The sequence below is a fragment of the Xenopus tropicalis genome, chromosome 3 (genome assembly GCF_000004195.4).
Source record: "Xenopus tropicalis strain Nigerian chromosome 3, UCB_Xtro_10.0, whole genome shotgun sequence".
NCBI classification, from domain to species: Eukaryota; Metazoa; Chordata; class Amphibia; order Anura; family Pipidae; genus Xenopus; species Xenopus tropicalis.
Genome location: NC_030679.2, coordinates 122,577,940 through 122,593,322, shown reverse-complemented (window position 1 = coordinate 122,593,322; position 15,383 = coordinate 122,577,940).

Here is a 15,383-nt window from a genome sequence, read left to right as displayed (position 1 = left end):
GGTCGGTGACCCCTTTGGAAAGATGGAAAAATAATGAAAGGCAGGGTGGGAAATGAGCAGAGATAGTCTGAATGAAAGATAAGAATTTGTTATAAAAGTAACATGGAATTGTTACAGCCAATCTATTTTTGGTTGCTCTGCCCACCAGGGCAATAAAAAACATATTTTATGTTACAGGCGAAAAACAGGTCATATAAGAACAGTAACTACTCAAAGACTTTACAGAGTAAATAATGACGAGAAGCTGATTGGATGGTAATGTGTGGCAATGAGCAGGGGTTGGGTAGAGGGGCATTGTGTGGCAATGAGCAGGGGTTGGGTAGAGGGGCATTGTGTGGCAATGAGCAGGGGTTGGGTAGAGGGGCATTGTGTGGCAATGAGCAGGGGTTGGGGTAGAGGGGCATTGTGTGTCAATGAGCAGGGGTTGGGGTAGAGGGGCATTGTGTGGCAATGAGCAGGGGTTGGGTAGAGGGGCATTGTGTGGCAATGAGCAGGGGTTGGGGTAGAGGGGTATTGTGTGGCAATGAGCAGGGGTTGGGGTAGAGGGGTATTGTGTGGCAATGAGCAGGGGTTGGGGTAGAGGGGTATTGTGTGGCAATGAGCAGGGGTTGGGGTAGAGGGGCATTGTGTGGCAATGAGCAGGGGTTGGGGTAGAGGGGCATTGTGTGGCAATGAGCAGGGGTTGGGGTAGAGGGGTATTGTGTGGCAATGAGCAGGGGTTGGGGTAGAGGGGTATTGTGTGGCAATGAGCAGGGGTTGGGGTAGAGGGGTATTGTGTGACAGGGAATGGGGGGTTGGGCAACGGTGTTGTTTGCGGTAATGCACATGGGGGTACTACGGTTGGCATCAGGGGGTGATGTGCAGGTTTATCAACTCTGACTCAAAGTTAATTTCAAGGTAAACTTTCCCTTTAAATAATTTGAAAAACATAAAAAAGGAAGATCTGTCATAAATTTTCATTGATGGATATCAGGGGTCCCCAACCTTTTTTACCTGTGAGCCACATTCAATTATAAAAAGATTTGGGGAGCAACATAAGCATAAAAGAAGTGCCAAATAAGGGCTGTGATTGGCTATTTAGTGGCTTATTTAGCCTAGCTCCCTAGGCTGTGGACTGGCAGCCTACAGAAGGCTCTGTTTAGCAGTACACCTGTATTGCCTCCAAGCCAGGAATTCAAAAATAAGCCCCTGCTTTGGGGGCACTGGGAGCAACATCCAAGGGTTGGGGGGCAACATGTCGCCCACGAGTCAGTGGTTGGGGATTAGATATATATATCACTGAGTAGACCATACTAAAAGTACAATAAAGGGCCTTCTTTTTTAAAAAAAATAATACTTCCATAGTTGCCAAGCTGGTGCAATACACAATATTTAGCATTATTGCTTTATTTTCTATATAGCATCAGTGTAATGCAGAGTAAATCCAATCATTCCCATCTGTCCCTACACCAGTGATGCTGGCCATACTTGCCTTATAGGCACCAAGGGCCCATGCCTAGGGCAGAAGCTTCAGAGATGCAACCCTCGGGTAACCATAAAGAAAAAAAAGATTTAAAAAAAATCATTCCCCCCCAACCAGACACTGGCAGTGGATAAATCTGGCATCAGAGCTGGAGAGCTTACCCATCGTTTGTGACTGGCGGGTGTGCAGAGTGTCCTGTGCATGCACCGATCAGTGAGAGTAGGAGGCAGACAGAAGTCCGTGCCTAGGGCAGCTTGAGACCTAAATACATAGTATATAAGTATTTAATCTCAGTGTTAGAGATGGACATGACGTTCTCACGTATCAGGGCAAAGTTCAGCAGTGATCAATAAGGCTACCAATGTGCAATCAGTGGGCATAGTGCGCCACACCCAGCATATATGATACCATGGCTAATGCATATTACAGGTCACCAAAGAGTTGTGTGACCATACAAAGGTGAGTTGATATGGGGCATGAAACCCCTAGGTAACTGAGCAAAGCAAACAAAGGCATTATCAAGCAATTACATGATTCAGATGTTTAGGAAGTGCCCAGTGTGCCATCACATAAAGAACACTATAAAAGCACTTGAAATCAATGTTCCCTGGAATTGCTTCTAGGCTATGTGCACAAATTAATTGTTTTGTGCGCACATTTTAAACTTGTGTGCACATTTTAATTACAGTGTGTTCAGGTCAGAATAAATAGAACATTTTGAGTTTTCACACAAAAGTCTTTGGGCACACCGCAATTTGCTGTGTGCGCTGGCCTCAGTATTTGTGTGCAATGGGCACAAGAGCTCAGCTTAGGGGCAACATTGCTTGAAATAATATTAAACATTGTGTAGTGTAGATGTATTGTTAGAGGAGGACAGAATGGAGTTTTAACTGAATACTATTTAGGGTTACTGGTCCTTTAAGATGGCCATATACAGACCAATAAAAACTAGCACCTCCAGATCAAGTTGGAAGCTTATTGCTCTGTGTATGGGCCCCTTTTAACAGTAAGGCTGAATGATATATAGCTGAAAATCTGTGAAATATCTATTGGGCTGGTAAGAAAGTCTTGTTCATTTGGCCAAATGTTGGCACAGTGGCCAAATGGTCATATCAGCCTTATTTAGCCTATACCTGACTTTATGGGCCGGCTATACAGGGTCATACTGACCTGTTGGAATATCAGGAAATCTTGTGAGCCCTGGTCTGGGGGAGCCTTCTGCTTCTGGAACACAGCAATAATTCTTTCCAGGTTCTACCTGTGTTTTAATTTAATCCCAGCAGTATTCCCAGTCTTCTTTTCATAATGTGACACTCTCATGGTTATATATAACCTCTGTGGGTTTCACTTTTTAAAAAAAGCCTGGAACAAGTCCTGTACACCCTTACCCCATTAAAGAGTGTTGTGGGCTGGCTACTGCTGGGGTTCTCTGTTATTTTGACTCAGGTTACCTGGTGGAAGCCAAATCATAAAAGAAATCCAGAAACATAGGAGAGAGTTAATGTATGACTCCTGTGATTGGGTCAGGGATAGATAGTTGGCCTATTTATTGCCACAGATAAGCAGGGGAATCCAGGGAGGCTCCTAATTATACAGGGCTGGCAGGGTGGCTACCTCAGGAAGAATTTACATTACATAGAGCAGTGGAACATGCAAGGCAGGTCTGCTCCTCTGTCAGCCCCAAACTGTAAGCACTCTCATAGGCATTGGCCTGGGCACAGGGGGCAGCTTTCAGCGAAAAGGCATGGTCGTATATTCTGGGCTGTAAGCACCACAGGGATAGAGAGGTTTGGCCTGTTTAGTATAGTCTGTCTGTCTGTGCTATCCCTGGTAAAAGTTACAAATATACATACATATATATTAAACTCTATATTATAATTGTAATTATTGTAATCCAGACAGCACCTATTCCACAGAGTACAGAAGAACTCACCTTTTATCACATATTACAGAATGTTATTGATGTATATCTCTCAGCAGCCCGCAGACAGACAAATGTCTAACCATTAAAGAAACCAGGAGGTACATATATTTTAGACCTAATATTTTTAACAATCACCTTTGTTACAATCTATGGTTTTTGTATAATTGAAATAAAGTGGCAATTACCTCTCCAGGCTGAATTAACGTTCCCTACAGATTCCTTTTTTTTTTTTAAAGGAATAATCACTTTCTATTAACTGTATGAAACCACACTCATCTGAAAATTACACTCATGTCCTCATCTCATTCCCTGGGGTCACATATTACAAATTAACTCCTAATACAAATGTGTGCAATGGTTACAAAAGGAAGTCTCTTGAGTATCAATATCCCTAGTGGGAGAAAGGCCCAGTGATGTAGCTATGGCTTTTTGTAAAGTATAAACTGTGGGACATATTTTTTTTCTACTCAAATTTGCAACTACCACTCCCCTAGATGCAACTAAGTATATAGATTTTATATATGAAGCATGGCTGCATACTACAGTGGCAGCATATTGGTGTTTGGATCAGCTACTTCATGTACGTGCCCCAGTCCCAAACTGGCAATCTGTGGGTTCTGGCAAATGCCAGAGGGGCTGCAGTAAGATGCCATAGACAGTCACTGTTTATTGGGCTGCTGGGGGGCTGTTTGGGTCTCTGTGTTATGGAAATTCCAGGTTCTATTTTGGGTCTCAGTCCAGACCTGATGGGTCCTAAAGGATGCAGTCTTGCCTTCTGTAGTGCTCCATTTCTTACCTATGGTAAAGGAGCCTTTATATGTTTTCATTCCTGTGAGCATTATACGATGCATAGAAATATTATTGTATCCGCGGTACCATACTGCCATTAGTTATCTTGTCTCCCAGTGGTGAGGTCAGACGCTCTTTTTGTTTTCCCCTGATCTCTAAGTAATGAAGTCAGAATCGTGCTAATAAAGATAATGGGATTGCAGGGCAGAGAGAAACACCCCCACCCTGTTAGAGAAGCGTTCATTTAATCAACATTGTAAGCTTATCATACTGATTCAGTCTGAGACCTTTGGAAAGGGGAGAAAATGACGTTGTTCCTTTGAATGCAAATGGCAGCAGCAATTTATTATCAGTTTTGCAGTAATACAATAGATATGGTCATTTAAAGGGCACACTAGCAAAGGCATTCATAGTTGCAGCATGCAAAGACCCTAATTCCTGTGCTGGTCCGTGCAGATGTCTAGGTTTTTAGCTGCACAGAGGTATTTTACCTCCTCAGTAACCAGAAAGCAATGCTCATAGCCTGCCATAAAGATTTCATCCGATACTGATTATTGTTTCTATGCCAGGAGGATGTAGCAGCCAGAGGAGGATGTAAAGAGTGCAGATAAAGTTACTTTATACTTTTGTGTTTATTTAGCTTGTGCTACACACTATATGAATTCTATGTTCTATTACTACCAGGGCTGTGCTTTGTGACTGAGAGGCCTAGGCAATCCAGTGCAGGGCCTCCCCATGGATGAAGCCCTCTTGCTCGCCATTGTCTCTTTCAGAGCACTGTGCCAGGCAACCCATCTTGTGTGCCACTGCCCTTGCCTATCTACAGAACAAAGGGCCTGGAAATACAAATATACTTCAACACAATAAAGACATCAATTTGTCATGTATCCCACCCCCTTTCTATCCCACTGCGTCACTGCATCACTACTTAGATACTTCCCCATGTCAATCCGACCGCACCTCCAGGGAAACACAGTGAAATGCAAGGCCATCTTTAATTTTTTTCTGGAAATGCAGCCAGATTGACATTGGATTGTTTGAATCTTCCTGTAGTCAGCTTGCTTGTGGGCAGGGGAGAAAGCCCAACAGGATCAGGGTACACTAGGATTTTTCCGAGTATGCCAGTGGGCCAATGTGACCCTGCCAATGGCGTGATATACTCCCCTGTTATTCTGGGCACTATATATACGTACACAAACCATCCTTTTCTATAGTGTGTATATATCGCTATACCGTATATATCTGGCATTTGCCAGTCCAGGATTGCCAGTCCGAGTCTGGGTTGGCACTCTCACATGGTGCTGAAGCAAGGTGAAACGAGATGGCTTGGCTGCTGTTGATGGTGAAATCAAGTCCAGAAAATAAAATGGTAAGAGCACTCTGTGAACTTGATGTGCTTAAAGGCATTGCCACTTTAGGGATTCTAACCGCCTGAGGCGGCCAAGTGGATGCTGTTCCCCTGCGATGAGCTTTTTCGCATCAGAAAGGGGCAAGGGCAGGCTCATCACTAGAAGAACTGACATTACTATGTAAAAATCTGAATTTCCACTCTTTAAGTTACCAGGAGTGGCTTTTTGTCGCCCCTGGTAACTTGGAGCTGCCACGTGAGTTTCTCAACAGCAGCCCCCCTGCTTAAAGGGGCAGTACCACCTCTTTCAAGATGGGCTCAATGAATTGGGCTTGTGCTGCACATACTTTTTGCCTGTTGTTTTAATACTTTTTCTAAATTACACTGTTTACAAAGCAAATAATTCACTCTGCCAAAATGTTATTCTTGAACCAACAAATGTATTTTTTTTGGCTGTAATATTGGTGTGTAGGCGCCATCTCAGTGCATTGTGCCTGAGTCTGAGCTTTCAGAAGGAGCCAGCGCTACACATTAGAACTGCTTTCAGGTAACCTGTTGTTTCTCCTACTCCCATGTAACTGGAGGAGTCCCAAGCCGGACTTGGATTTCTTACTATTGAGTGCTATTCTGATACCTACTGGGAGCTGCTATCTTGCTCCCTTCCCATTCCCTTCCCTCCAACTTGCTGCTCTAAAACATGGCAAACAGGGAAATTGAAGCTACTCCTTGTGAGGTAGGCAGTTATGTGTATACAACCCTCTACTCCCTAAACAATTTGTTGTGACTGTTATGCAGGAGGATTGTTTCTGCACTAGTAATCTAATTATCCAAACATGGAGTAACTACAGTTTCCCCTTTAGCCCTGTTTAGCTCAAGAAATGCCAAAAAACAGAGATCTTTCATGGTTTAAACAATAGCTAAAAAGTATTTTCAGCAATAATACAAACTATTTTCATTGCAATCATGCTGAACAAGGTGGTACATGGGGCGGAGGGGTATACTTCCCCTTTAATACTGAGCCAATGGGATTATATTTCACAACCTGAAGAATGTTGCCCGGTGAAACACAGTACTTGCATGTGTGCCAAATAGCTGCAGATGAAACACTGCTGGGACTAACTGGGTACCTACAGTATATAAGGAAATATAAACACTGCACAAGAAACCTCAAAGAAAGCAGTTTAAGCCCAAATACTGTTCTGTGCTATGAGTTCAATCCGGCTTGTACGGGAAGAGATGAGATATATACAAGGGTATAGTTACAGAAAGAAAGTGGGCCCCTGGAATTGTATGAAGGGCCCCATGATTCCCCAACTCTCCAACCCCCAACAGCTTCCAATTGATCATCACTCTGAAGATCTGGAATACCACTGATCCTAAAAAGATTTTGCTTTGCGAGCCAGTAAATTCTAGCTACATACACAGTAATAATATGCAGTGATACATCTAGTGGCTAATTCTACCTGCTGGTTTAATCAATACTTTCTACATACATTTTAATATTGTAGTGATATTAGTGGTAGAGATTTCATACATTGTATTAGTTATAGGATCTGGTATTCTAAATGTCATTTTAAGTTTAATGTTTCTGTTTACTTTGCCTCAGTGTAGCCTCCTAATCTCTGATGCTCACACTGATAAAGCAGCCACAGACATTCCAGGCAGCAGTGCAGCAAATTGTGAAGAGCTTTTTAGGGCTCTCCCTTGTCATGGGCGACTAATCTCCCCGAACTACCATCCCACCGGTGAACATGTAAGTCGCCGGTGGGATGGTACACGCTGCGCAGGCGATTTCAGCAAATCGCCGAAGTTGCCTCGCAAGGCATTTTCGGCGATTTGCCAAAATCGCGCCGCCGCGTGTGCCATCCCACCGGCGACTTACATGTTCGCCGGTGGGATGGCAACTGATGGTAACTCGGGGAGATTAGTCTCCCGCGAACAGGGAGATTTGTCGCGGGCGACTAATCTCCCTGTGAACCAGAGCCCTTAGGGTCAAGACACACAGAGCTACTAGTAGCAGCGACTTGTCATGGCTACAAAAATAGACAATGCTGATCATTTACTGATAATTGTCTCTACGTGTGTTTTAGCAGAGGCAATTTACATTCTTGCCTATGGGATGGCATGTCGGAGAGATCAGTCGCCCACAATAGTCAAGATTTATTGTGGGTGACTAATCTCCACGTGTGCCACTGCCCCTAGGGTGAGGGCAAGACACACTGAGCTACTAGTAGCAGCTACTTCTTAACGGCTATTAACTCCAGAAAATCCCCTGCCATAGACAATACTGAGAATTGCCTCTGGTAAAACACACATAAAGGCAGTTATCAGTAAATGATCAGCATTGTCTATTTTAGTAGCCACGACAAGTAGCTGATACTAGTAGCTCCGTGTGTTTTCACCCTACCCATGGAGCGGTTCAGCCCACGCCCGCGATAGATCTCTGCTAACCGAAATAGCTTTCCACCGGTAACAATAGGAGTCGCCCTTCGCATCATTTACGTTCCAAAGTCATGCAAAGTTTCCTCCTACAACAATTTTGTGCAACTTTGGAAAATCAAAGTGATGTGAAGGGCTTTCCACCAGCGACTCCTATTGTTTCTGGTGGAAAGCCGTATCAGAGCAGTTATAGCAGGGATCTATAGCGGGTGACTGAACTGCTCCATGGGTCCTTACCCTTAGCAGAGGCAATTCTCAGTACTGTCTATGGCAGGGTATTTTCTGGCATTTAGTAGCCGTGACAAGTAGCTGCTATTAAATAGCTCCTTGTGTCTTGACCCTTAAGGTAGTAACCGCAGTAGTCTTCTCCTAGCCATCTTGCTACTGCACCTTACTTCTTGTCTACAAGACTGGAAATTACATTATGGCTCCATACTGATGCCTATTCAGTAAACGGACACAAGTGCCTATTTAAGCCAGGAACTAGTGTGGGCAGTCACAGGACATGGTGCCCAATTGCCCATTTTTGGAATGCCGTCTAAAGATGTGAGACACATTTTGCTAATGTAGTTACTCCCAAATGAACTGGAAAAGTTCTGATATTACTCTTTAGGCCCCCACTGGCAATTTGTGGAATCTGGCAAATGCCAGTGGGGCTGCTGTAAGAGGCCATAGTTAGGGCCTCTGTGTGCTTGAAATGTCTAAATCCCACACTACCCTGCCATAGACAATACTGAGAATTGCCTCTGCTAAAACACATGTAGAGACAGTTATCAGTAAATGATCAGCATTGTCTATCTCCGTAGCTACGACAAGTAGCAGCTACTAGTAGCTCTGTGTGTCTTGGCCCTAAAGGTTAACTTCCCCTTTATACCACCTATCTTTGTTGTGCCACCCTGTCTTACTCCTAATAAATTAAAAATAGCATAGTTTCTAGAGATGGCCAATAAAGCCTCTGGATGAGTATCTGCTGCTACTGTGTTTGTGTCTTAGGATGAAGACAAAAAGAGATACTAGTAACAGCTACTTGACGGAAATCGAAGCAACGCATATGCCATCCCTCCGGCGATTTACATTCTAGCCGGTGGGATGGCATTACGGGGAGATTAGTCACCCACTGTAAGGAAGGTTTATCATGGCCGACTAATCTCCCTATGTGCCACTCCTCTAAAACATGAATATTAGGAACAATGAGCTTGTTATTGTCTGGAAGCCAATAGAAGATGAACTGACACACTCCTGGCTGGACGATTGGGTCTCCAGATGTGCGTGTGTGGGTAAAGAATTTCATAATCAGCTGCCTTAGGAGACTTTAGTAATCAGCCTATTTTGCCCTCTCCAGCCCCCCCAGTTATTTACAGTAACATCTGCTGTGATTTGCTGTTAACCCCACCTTTAAAAAGTTTTGAAAACACATTGACTAAATCCAAATATATTTTAGAAACAGGTAAAACTCGGAGCACAATCAAGGGTGTGGCTAGGGGTGGGATATGGGGGGACAGGGTGTAATAGATAGGTCTGGACTAGGATTCAAAATAGGCCCTGGTATTTCAAGTACAACAGCCCCCACAGGCCCAATAAACAGTGACTGTCTGTGGCATCTTACAGCAGCCCCTCAGGCATTTGCCCGAATCCACAGATTGCCAGTCCAGGCCTAGTAACAGGGAATTAGAGCCTCTTTAAAGTTACATAGTTACATCCACTCGGGTGCCTATATATAGATAGAGTCCTGCCTAGACGTATTAAAATGTGTAAAACTATGCTAATATCTCAGAAACTACTACAAAATAGAAAATAAATGTAAGTTACCAAAGTGCTCACATAGTGCTGCACTTTGCACCTTGGGGCAGATTTTTATTTTAGCACAAGCTGCAGACTGCAGTCTGTACAGACCGTTGCCCTGGGTGCAAGTTCTCAATGCATGGGCACTAAGGGGCTATAGGACCTACCTATGCCTCATACAACAGGCACAACAGGCCCATTTATAGTGCTACAGTGTCCTATAACTAACTGTTAGCTTCAGGCTTGGGCAATGGTCAAAGTTGGGCAAAGCAGGGCTAGTATCTGACTTGCCTGGCAGGTAAAATATCAGCCAAGGCCGGTAATACACACTTTCTGTTAATGTATTTGATGGTAAATTTGTAATCCCTAGTTACTCTGCCTCCTGCCCGAGCAAGCTAAGGGTACAGCGCTGGCTTTCCTGGGATCTCCCACCATGGCTTTGTGCTTTATGTGCTCAGAGCAAGTTCCCAGCAGAGAGATCTGCAGCCCCAGTTCATTCCGTCACAGTTCAACACACTCCCATTCATCTTGTTTGCTGGGTAAATAAATGGAACCCACTTTTTTTTTCTGAAGATGGAAATCCTTTTAACATCATTTATTCTTTATATGCTTAGTTGTGTATCCAAAGAGTATTTACTTCTTATTAATGAATGTCCTGTTCTCCCCTGGCCACTGATATGTGTCCCCGGATTAATAAAGCTGCAGTAAGAACACATCCTTTTAGACATAGCTACATAGTGGATGAGGCTGAAAAAAGATATATTTCCAGCAAGTTCAAGCCTTCATCCAAATGAAACCTGCTACAGTGGGGCATATATTTGGGGAATGTATATTTGCCTGATGGATCAGTAACCCATAGCAACCAATCAGATGTTTGCTTTTAAACAGGTGACCACTATATACTACCTGCTGATTGGTTGCTATGGGCTACTGCACCTGAGCAAACTTAGTGCCTTTTATTACATTTTTTATTACATAACCACATTTTTTTATTACATAACCTAAGAGGCCAGTGGGTCTAATTCCCAGATAGTTTGCATATCCACTGAGCAGGAAATTGTTTTTTATTTTTCTCTTCCTTACAGAACGTTACCTTGTTTACGTCCATTGTTCATTCACAGAAAGGGACATATATATCAAAGGGAAAGAGTTCCCTACTGTTTTAGTGCTACAAACATTGTGCCTTCCATACTTAACTGCCTAATTAATATCTGCTTCATTCAGACCAGACATTGATCAAGGTTCTTCTCCATAGATGCAATGTGGGCGGCCATACACTGAAGAGACCTACAGACAGAGGTCTGTTTTTATGCTACCGTACAGCTAGGGTTGCCACCGGCCTGGGGTTTCACTGGATTAGCCGGTAGCATCCAAGCCAAGGTCAGGGCTAGTATTACAAATTTACTGCCTATGTATATGTACATTTTAGTCCTTAGTTGTTCCAGCCCACCCCACTTCTCTCTCCCAGCTACCATTCTATCCCCGCTGCCCACTGTATAACCCTGTCCTACTCAATACATTCCCACCTGATTGGCCCATTGATGTAATGGCCATGTCCCTTGTTGCCCCGCCCCTTTTACCACCCTGTCTCCTCGCTGTACAAACTGGTATGTTTTTAGACAAGAAGTGGCATCTCTAGGTACTATTGGCCAGGCACATGGATGGGCATGTTGCACTGCGAGCCTGCCTGGATTTGGTTCTTTATAGGAGGCAGTATTTTGCCTGCAGGAGACACACATGGAGGGCATGAATACTTTGCACCATATTTATTGCACTGTATACAATATAATCCATACCAAACAGCTATCATACAAACATAGAAAATACTCACATAACCCAGGCATATAAAGATTTTTATGACCAAACAAATCTACGGAATAATGTAATAAAAGGCTCAACGTTTACCCGGGTTTAGTTACCCATAGCATGTTTAAATTTAATTTACTTTATAGTCTTTTTTGACTTTTCCTATTCTGGCTACTTTGTAATATTTAGTTTATTTAGTTACCCATAGCAAACAAATTGGAGGCATGTTTACAAATATATGCTGCCTCCTGATTGGTTGGTATGGGTTACTAGAAACTTTGCACATTTTATTACATTACGTGCATTAAGGGCATTTGCTCTTTCTTCCTGTTACTTGGTTTATAGAGAAGTAGTTCCTGGGTGAGGAGGGTGCTGTAAGGGAGATGGACTTGGTTAAAGGGTAGTAATTAAAGAAAAGCATGAGAGAATGTGATGCACAATGAAATGATGAGGAAACAGTGGGGCATTGGTTAATCACTGCTAGAGGGGTGTTGTGAAGGGAATTTACCTTACCTCTGATACACAAGGCAAGGCTTGAGAGTAGATTGAAGTAAGCTTTACCATACACATGTAGCTCTAGCAGCCTGGCAACTCACCATATTCCAGTGATCTTTGTAGATTGTAAGCTCTTTTGGGCAGGGCCCTCTTCACCTCTTGTATCGGTTATTGATTGCTTTATATGTTACTCTGTATGTCCAATGTATGAAACCCACTTATTGTACAGCACTGCGGAATATGTTGGCGCTTTATAAATAAATGTTAATAATAATACTGATTGGCCCCCAGGCTCCACATCTTGATAGGTGATCCTTTGAGTGTCAGTGGCACTGCACATGCTCAGTGAGCCCTGGGTTGCTGCTTAGAAGCTAAACCCCACTGTGTGCCATTCATATCCTGCTGAGCTATACCACTGTCACGCTGGGGGGGAGCAGAAGCAGTTTATATTCTGCAGCACATGAAATATTAAGAGCAAAGGACTCTTTGGACTACAGAACATTCTGGGTGCTATATATAAGGGTATTGCATTCCATTTCCCCTAACAGAGCAGCTCAGTGTTCCTATAGAGAGACTGCTGCAGGCCGGGGGCGCTGGGACGGAACACACGGATCACACAAATAACAAAGGGAACAGAATGGGGTCACACAGGAGTGCACAGGAGAAACATGCGGCTTCTATTGAAGGAAAGCAAAGCCTTTTAATACGACAGGAAAACCAATAGCAGAGCAAGGGGCTCCAGTGTCCTGAAAACATACTTTGCCTTCCTATTGAGTTACCCATTCATGAAAAGGTATTAAATTGGCAAAAAGTGCAGGAGTGCTAGGGCCCCCACAGGAGGGGGGGGACCATGGTGGACAGGTTTGGGGGAGCATGGCCTTGCTTTGGCTGTTATGTAAGTCAGCTAAAGTAACCATATTAGCAGCCTCCACCCCAAGTAAATATGGGCAAAGCTGTAGTGAATCCATTCGGTCTGTAGTTGTATATAACGTTCCATTATGCTCATCAGCCAAATGGCTGCACCAACATGTCTGCCAATATCTGGGCGACTCTCAGAAGATTCTGGCAAAAAATTGGGACCTAATTTTATGCCTGCAGCTATGCATCCTTGGAAATGAATTGCAAAAATTAAAGCTACACCAATAAGAGAAAAATAGAATGTGTCACTGTATAAAAGGAAACTACATCCATGTTTGAGGAGTGAAGGAGAGAAGCAGTAGAAGTAGGAAATCCCTTCCCCCTTACAGAGCTTGCAGTTCAGCTGAGTGTATGGCACAACAAACATGAACAGCAGGTACCAATTATAGTGCCTAGGAGCAAGGAGGCCGGGCGGGGGCACAGCAGGTTGGGTGGGATCGCCAGACTAATGAAATGCAGATGTGAGTCTGAGCCACTCTGGCTCTGTAGAGACATGGAGCTTGGCTAGGGGCTTACACACATAGAGGTGCTGTAGATAGAAAAGACTGCAAAAAGCAGCCGGGCAAATACACAATTAAGGTGGCTAGACATGCCCTTTTATGCAGGGGGCCTAGAAAAATGCACCCCACTGGGCCACGCTAAATATAATTTGGCCTAATGAAAGCAAATGGCATTCTAAGCAGCATTCCAATATACACTCATTTCACTGGTTTTAAAATAGTTCGTACAAAGTACAGGTATGGGATCTGTTATCCAGAAACCCCTACATTGCTTTAGATTTTCCCCTGGCTGGAATTGACCCCTACTGCCGCAAGGCAGTCATGCCAACCAATGTGCCACAGACGGTGACATTCTAAGCATAGCTGCAGTTGCGCTGAAACACAGACAAAAATGGACATTCGTGTGCTCCCCTGGCTGCAGACCCCATAGAGAAGACTGGTGTCAGTTAATTCTTCTTCTATCCCTCCTCTAGTTAACAAGGAGTATAAATAAATATGGCTCCCAAAAGCAACATTCTGACTTTCTGCTGGTTAAATGAAGAGAACAGTAACCTGTTTGGTGCAGAAAGTTGTAGATGCTTAATCCATTTTTATTTGCAGGGTAATGAAAACACAATATCCACAGATATTCCTGGCTGTGTGCTTTTTTACTTCCTTGTGACCAGGCAAATATTGAAGGTTTACAAGGTTGGCGCACTTTTGTTCCATTACAGCCACTCCTAACATATTATATGCTGGACCTGGCAGGCCTGTATATTGTGTAGCTCACAGATATAATGATCATTAATGTGCAGGTAGGGCTGTTTCTAGGCCTGTCCCCTCATTTTGTTCTGAGATAGATGAGTGCTGTCCAACGAGCCGTTTCTGCCACTAGCGGTACCCTGTTTGCCACTGCTCATTGCTTGCTCACACCCCCTACCAGCTCTCCCTGCTTCCCCCTTCCAATTGCACCCAAGACACGTGCCTCGCTGAGTTTTGGGCATTTTTATTAGCCTTTTTTAATATAGCCCCCATGTTTCCCAAACCTTTCTAGACCATACAAAGCATGCAATCAGTCACAACACAGTCATACCAGTAGCTTGTTCCCTATTACCTATATACACGTGGTGCCCCCGAGGTAATAGTTTTCAGCTAAGGGAAAATCCAGCAGCCAATACCTTCTTGTATTGAGTGTGAAAGGCTATTTGCCAACCAGGAACTTGGATAGGCCCCACTACCCAAGCAACGTGACTGTAAAATTCACTTACCCTGATCGTGCAGAAATTGTGGCAGATCCAGTCATTTAACCCTCAGGCCCAGAAACTGAATAGCAAGCAAATGTACACCCATGTAAATAAGGCTGATTACAATATTTTGAGCACTGACCAAATGCCATGAGTAGGGGTGTTATTATCATAGAGACAAAAGTTAACTGTTCAGCTGGCAATAAGGTCCAATTGTTTGGCAAAGGCCACGGGTCATCAGTCCCAGACGCTGCCTGTGCAGATTTTGGCTGAGGACAGTATATTCGGTAAGGCCAGAGGGCATTTCCACCTGGCCTGTCTGGTATCAGGAGACCTGATCACATCTCAAGAGTTATCGAGTTGCCAGATTGAACCTCCCCAACTATCTCCAACTTTACACAAATACACTGAATGTGTAAGGTCATTGCTGCCCAAATGGCCGATAGTGAGCAGTTTATAGCTCTTCAGCTGGGCAGCAGTAGAGGTGAAGAGCAGAGTATAGGCCACAGATAGATTCACTGGCTCATTAATGGGGTAGCTCACCTCTAAGGTAACTTTTAGAATGTTATACAGTACGTTTTATTCCCAACACCTCTGCAATTGGTTTTCATTATTTTTTAGTGTTTAGTTACTTGTTTGCCTCTTTCCAGCTTTTGGAATGGGGGGGGGGGGTCACTGGCCCTGGCAGCCAAAAACT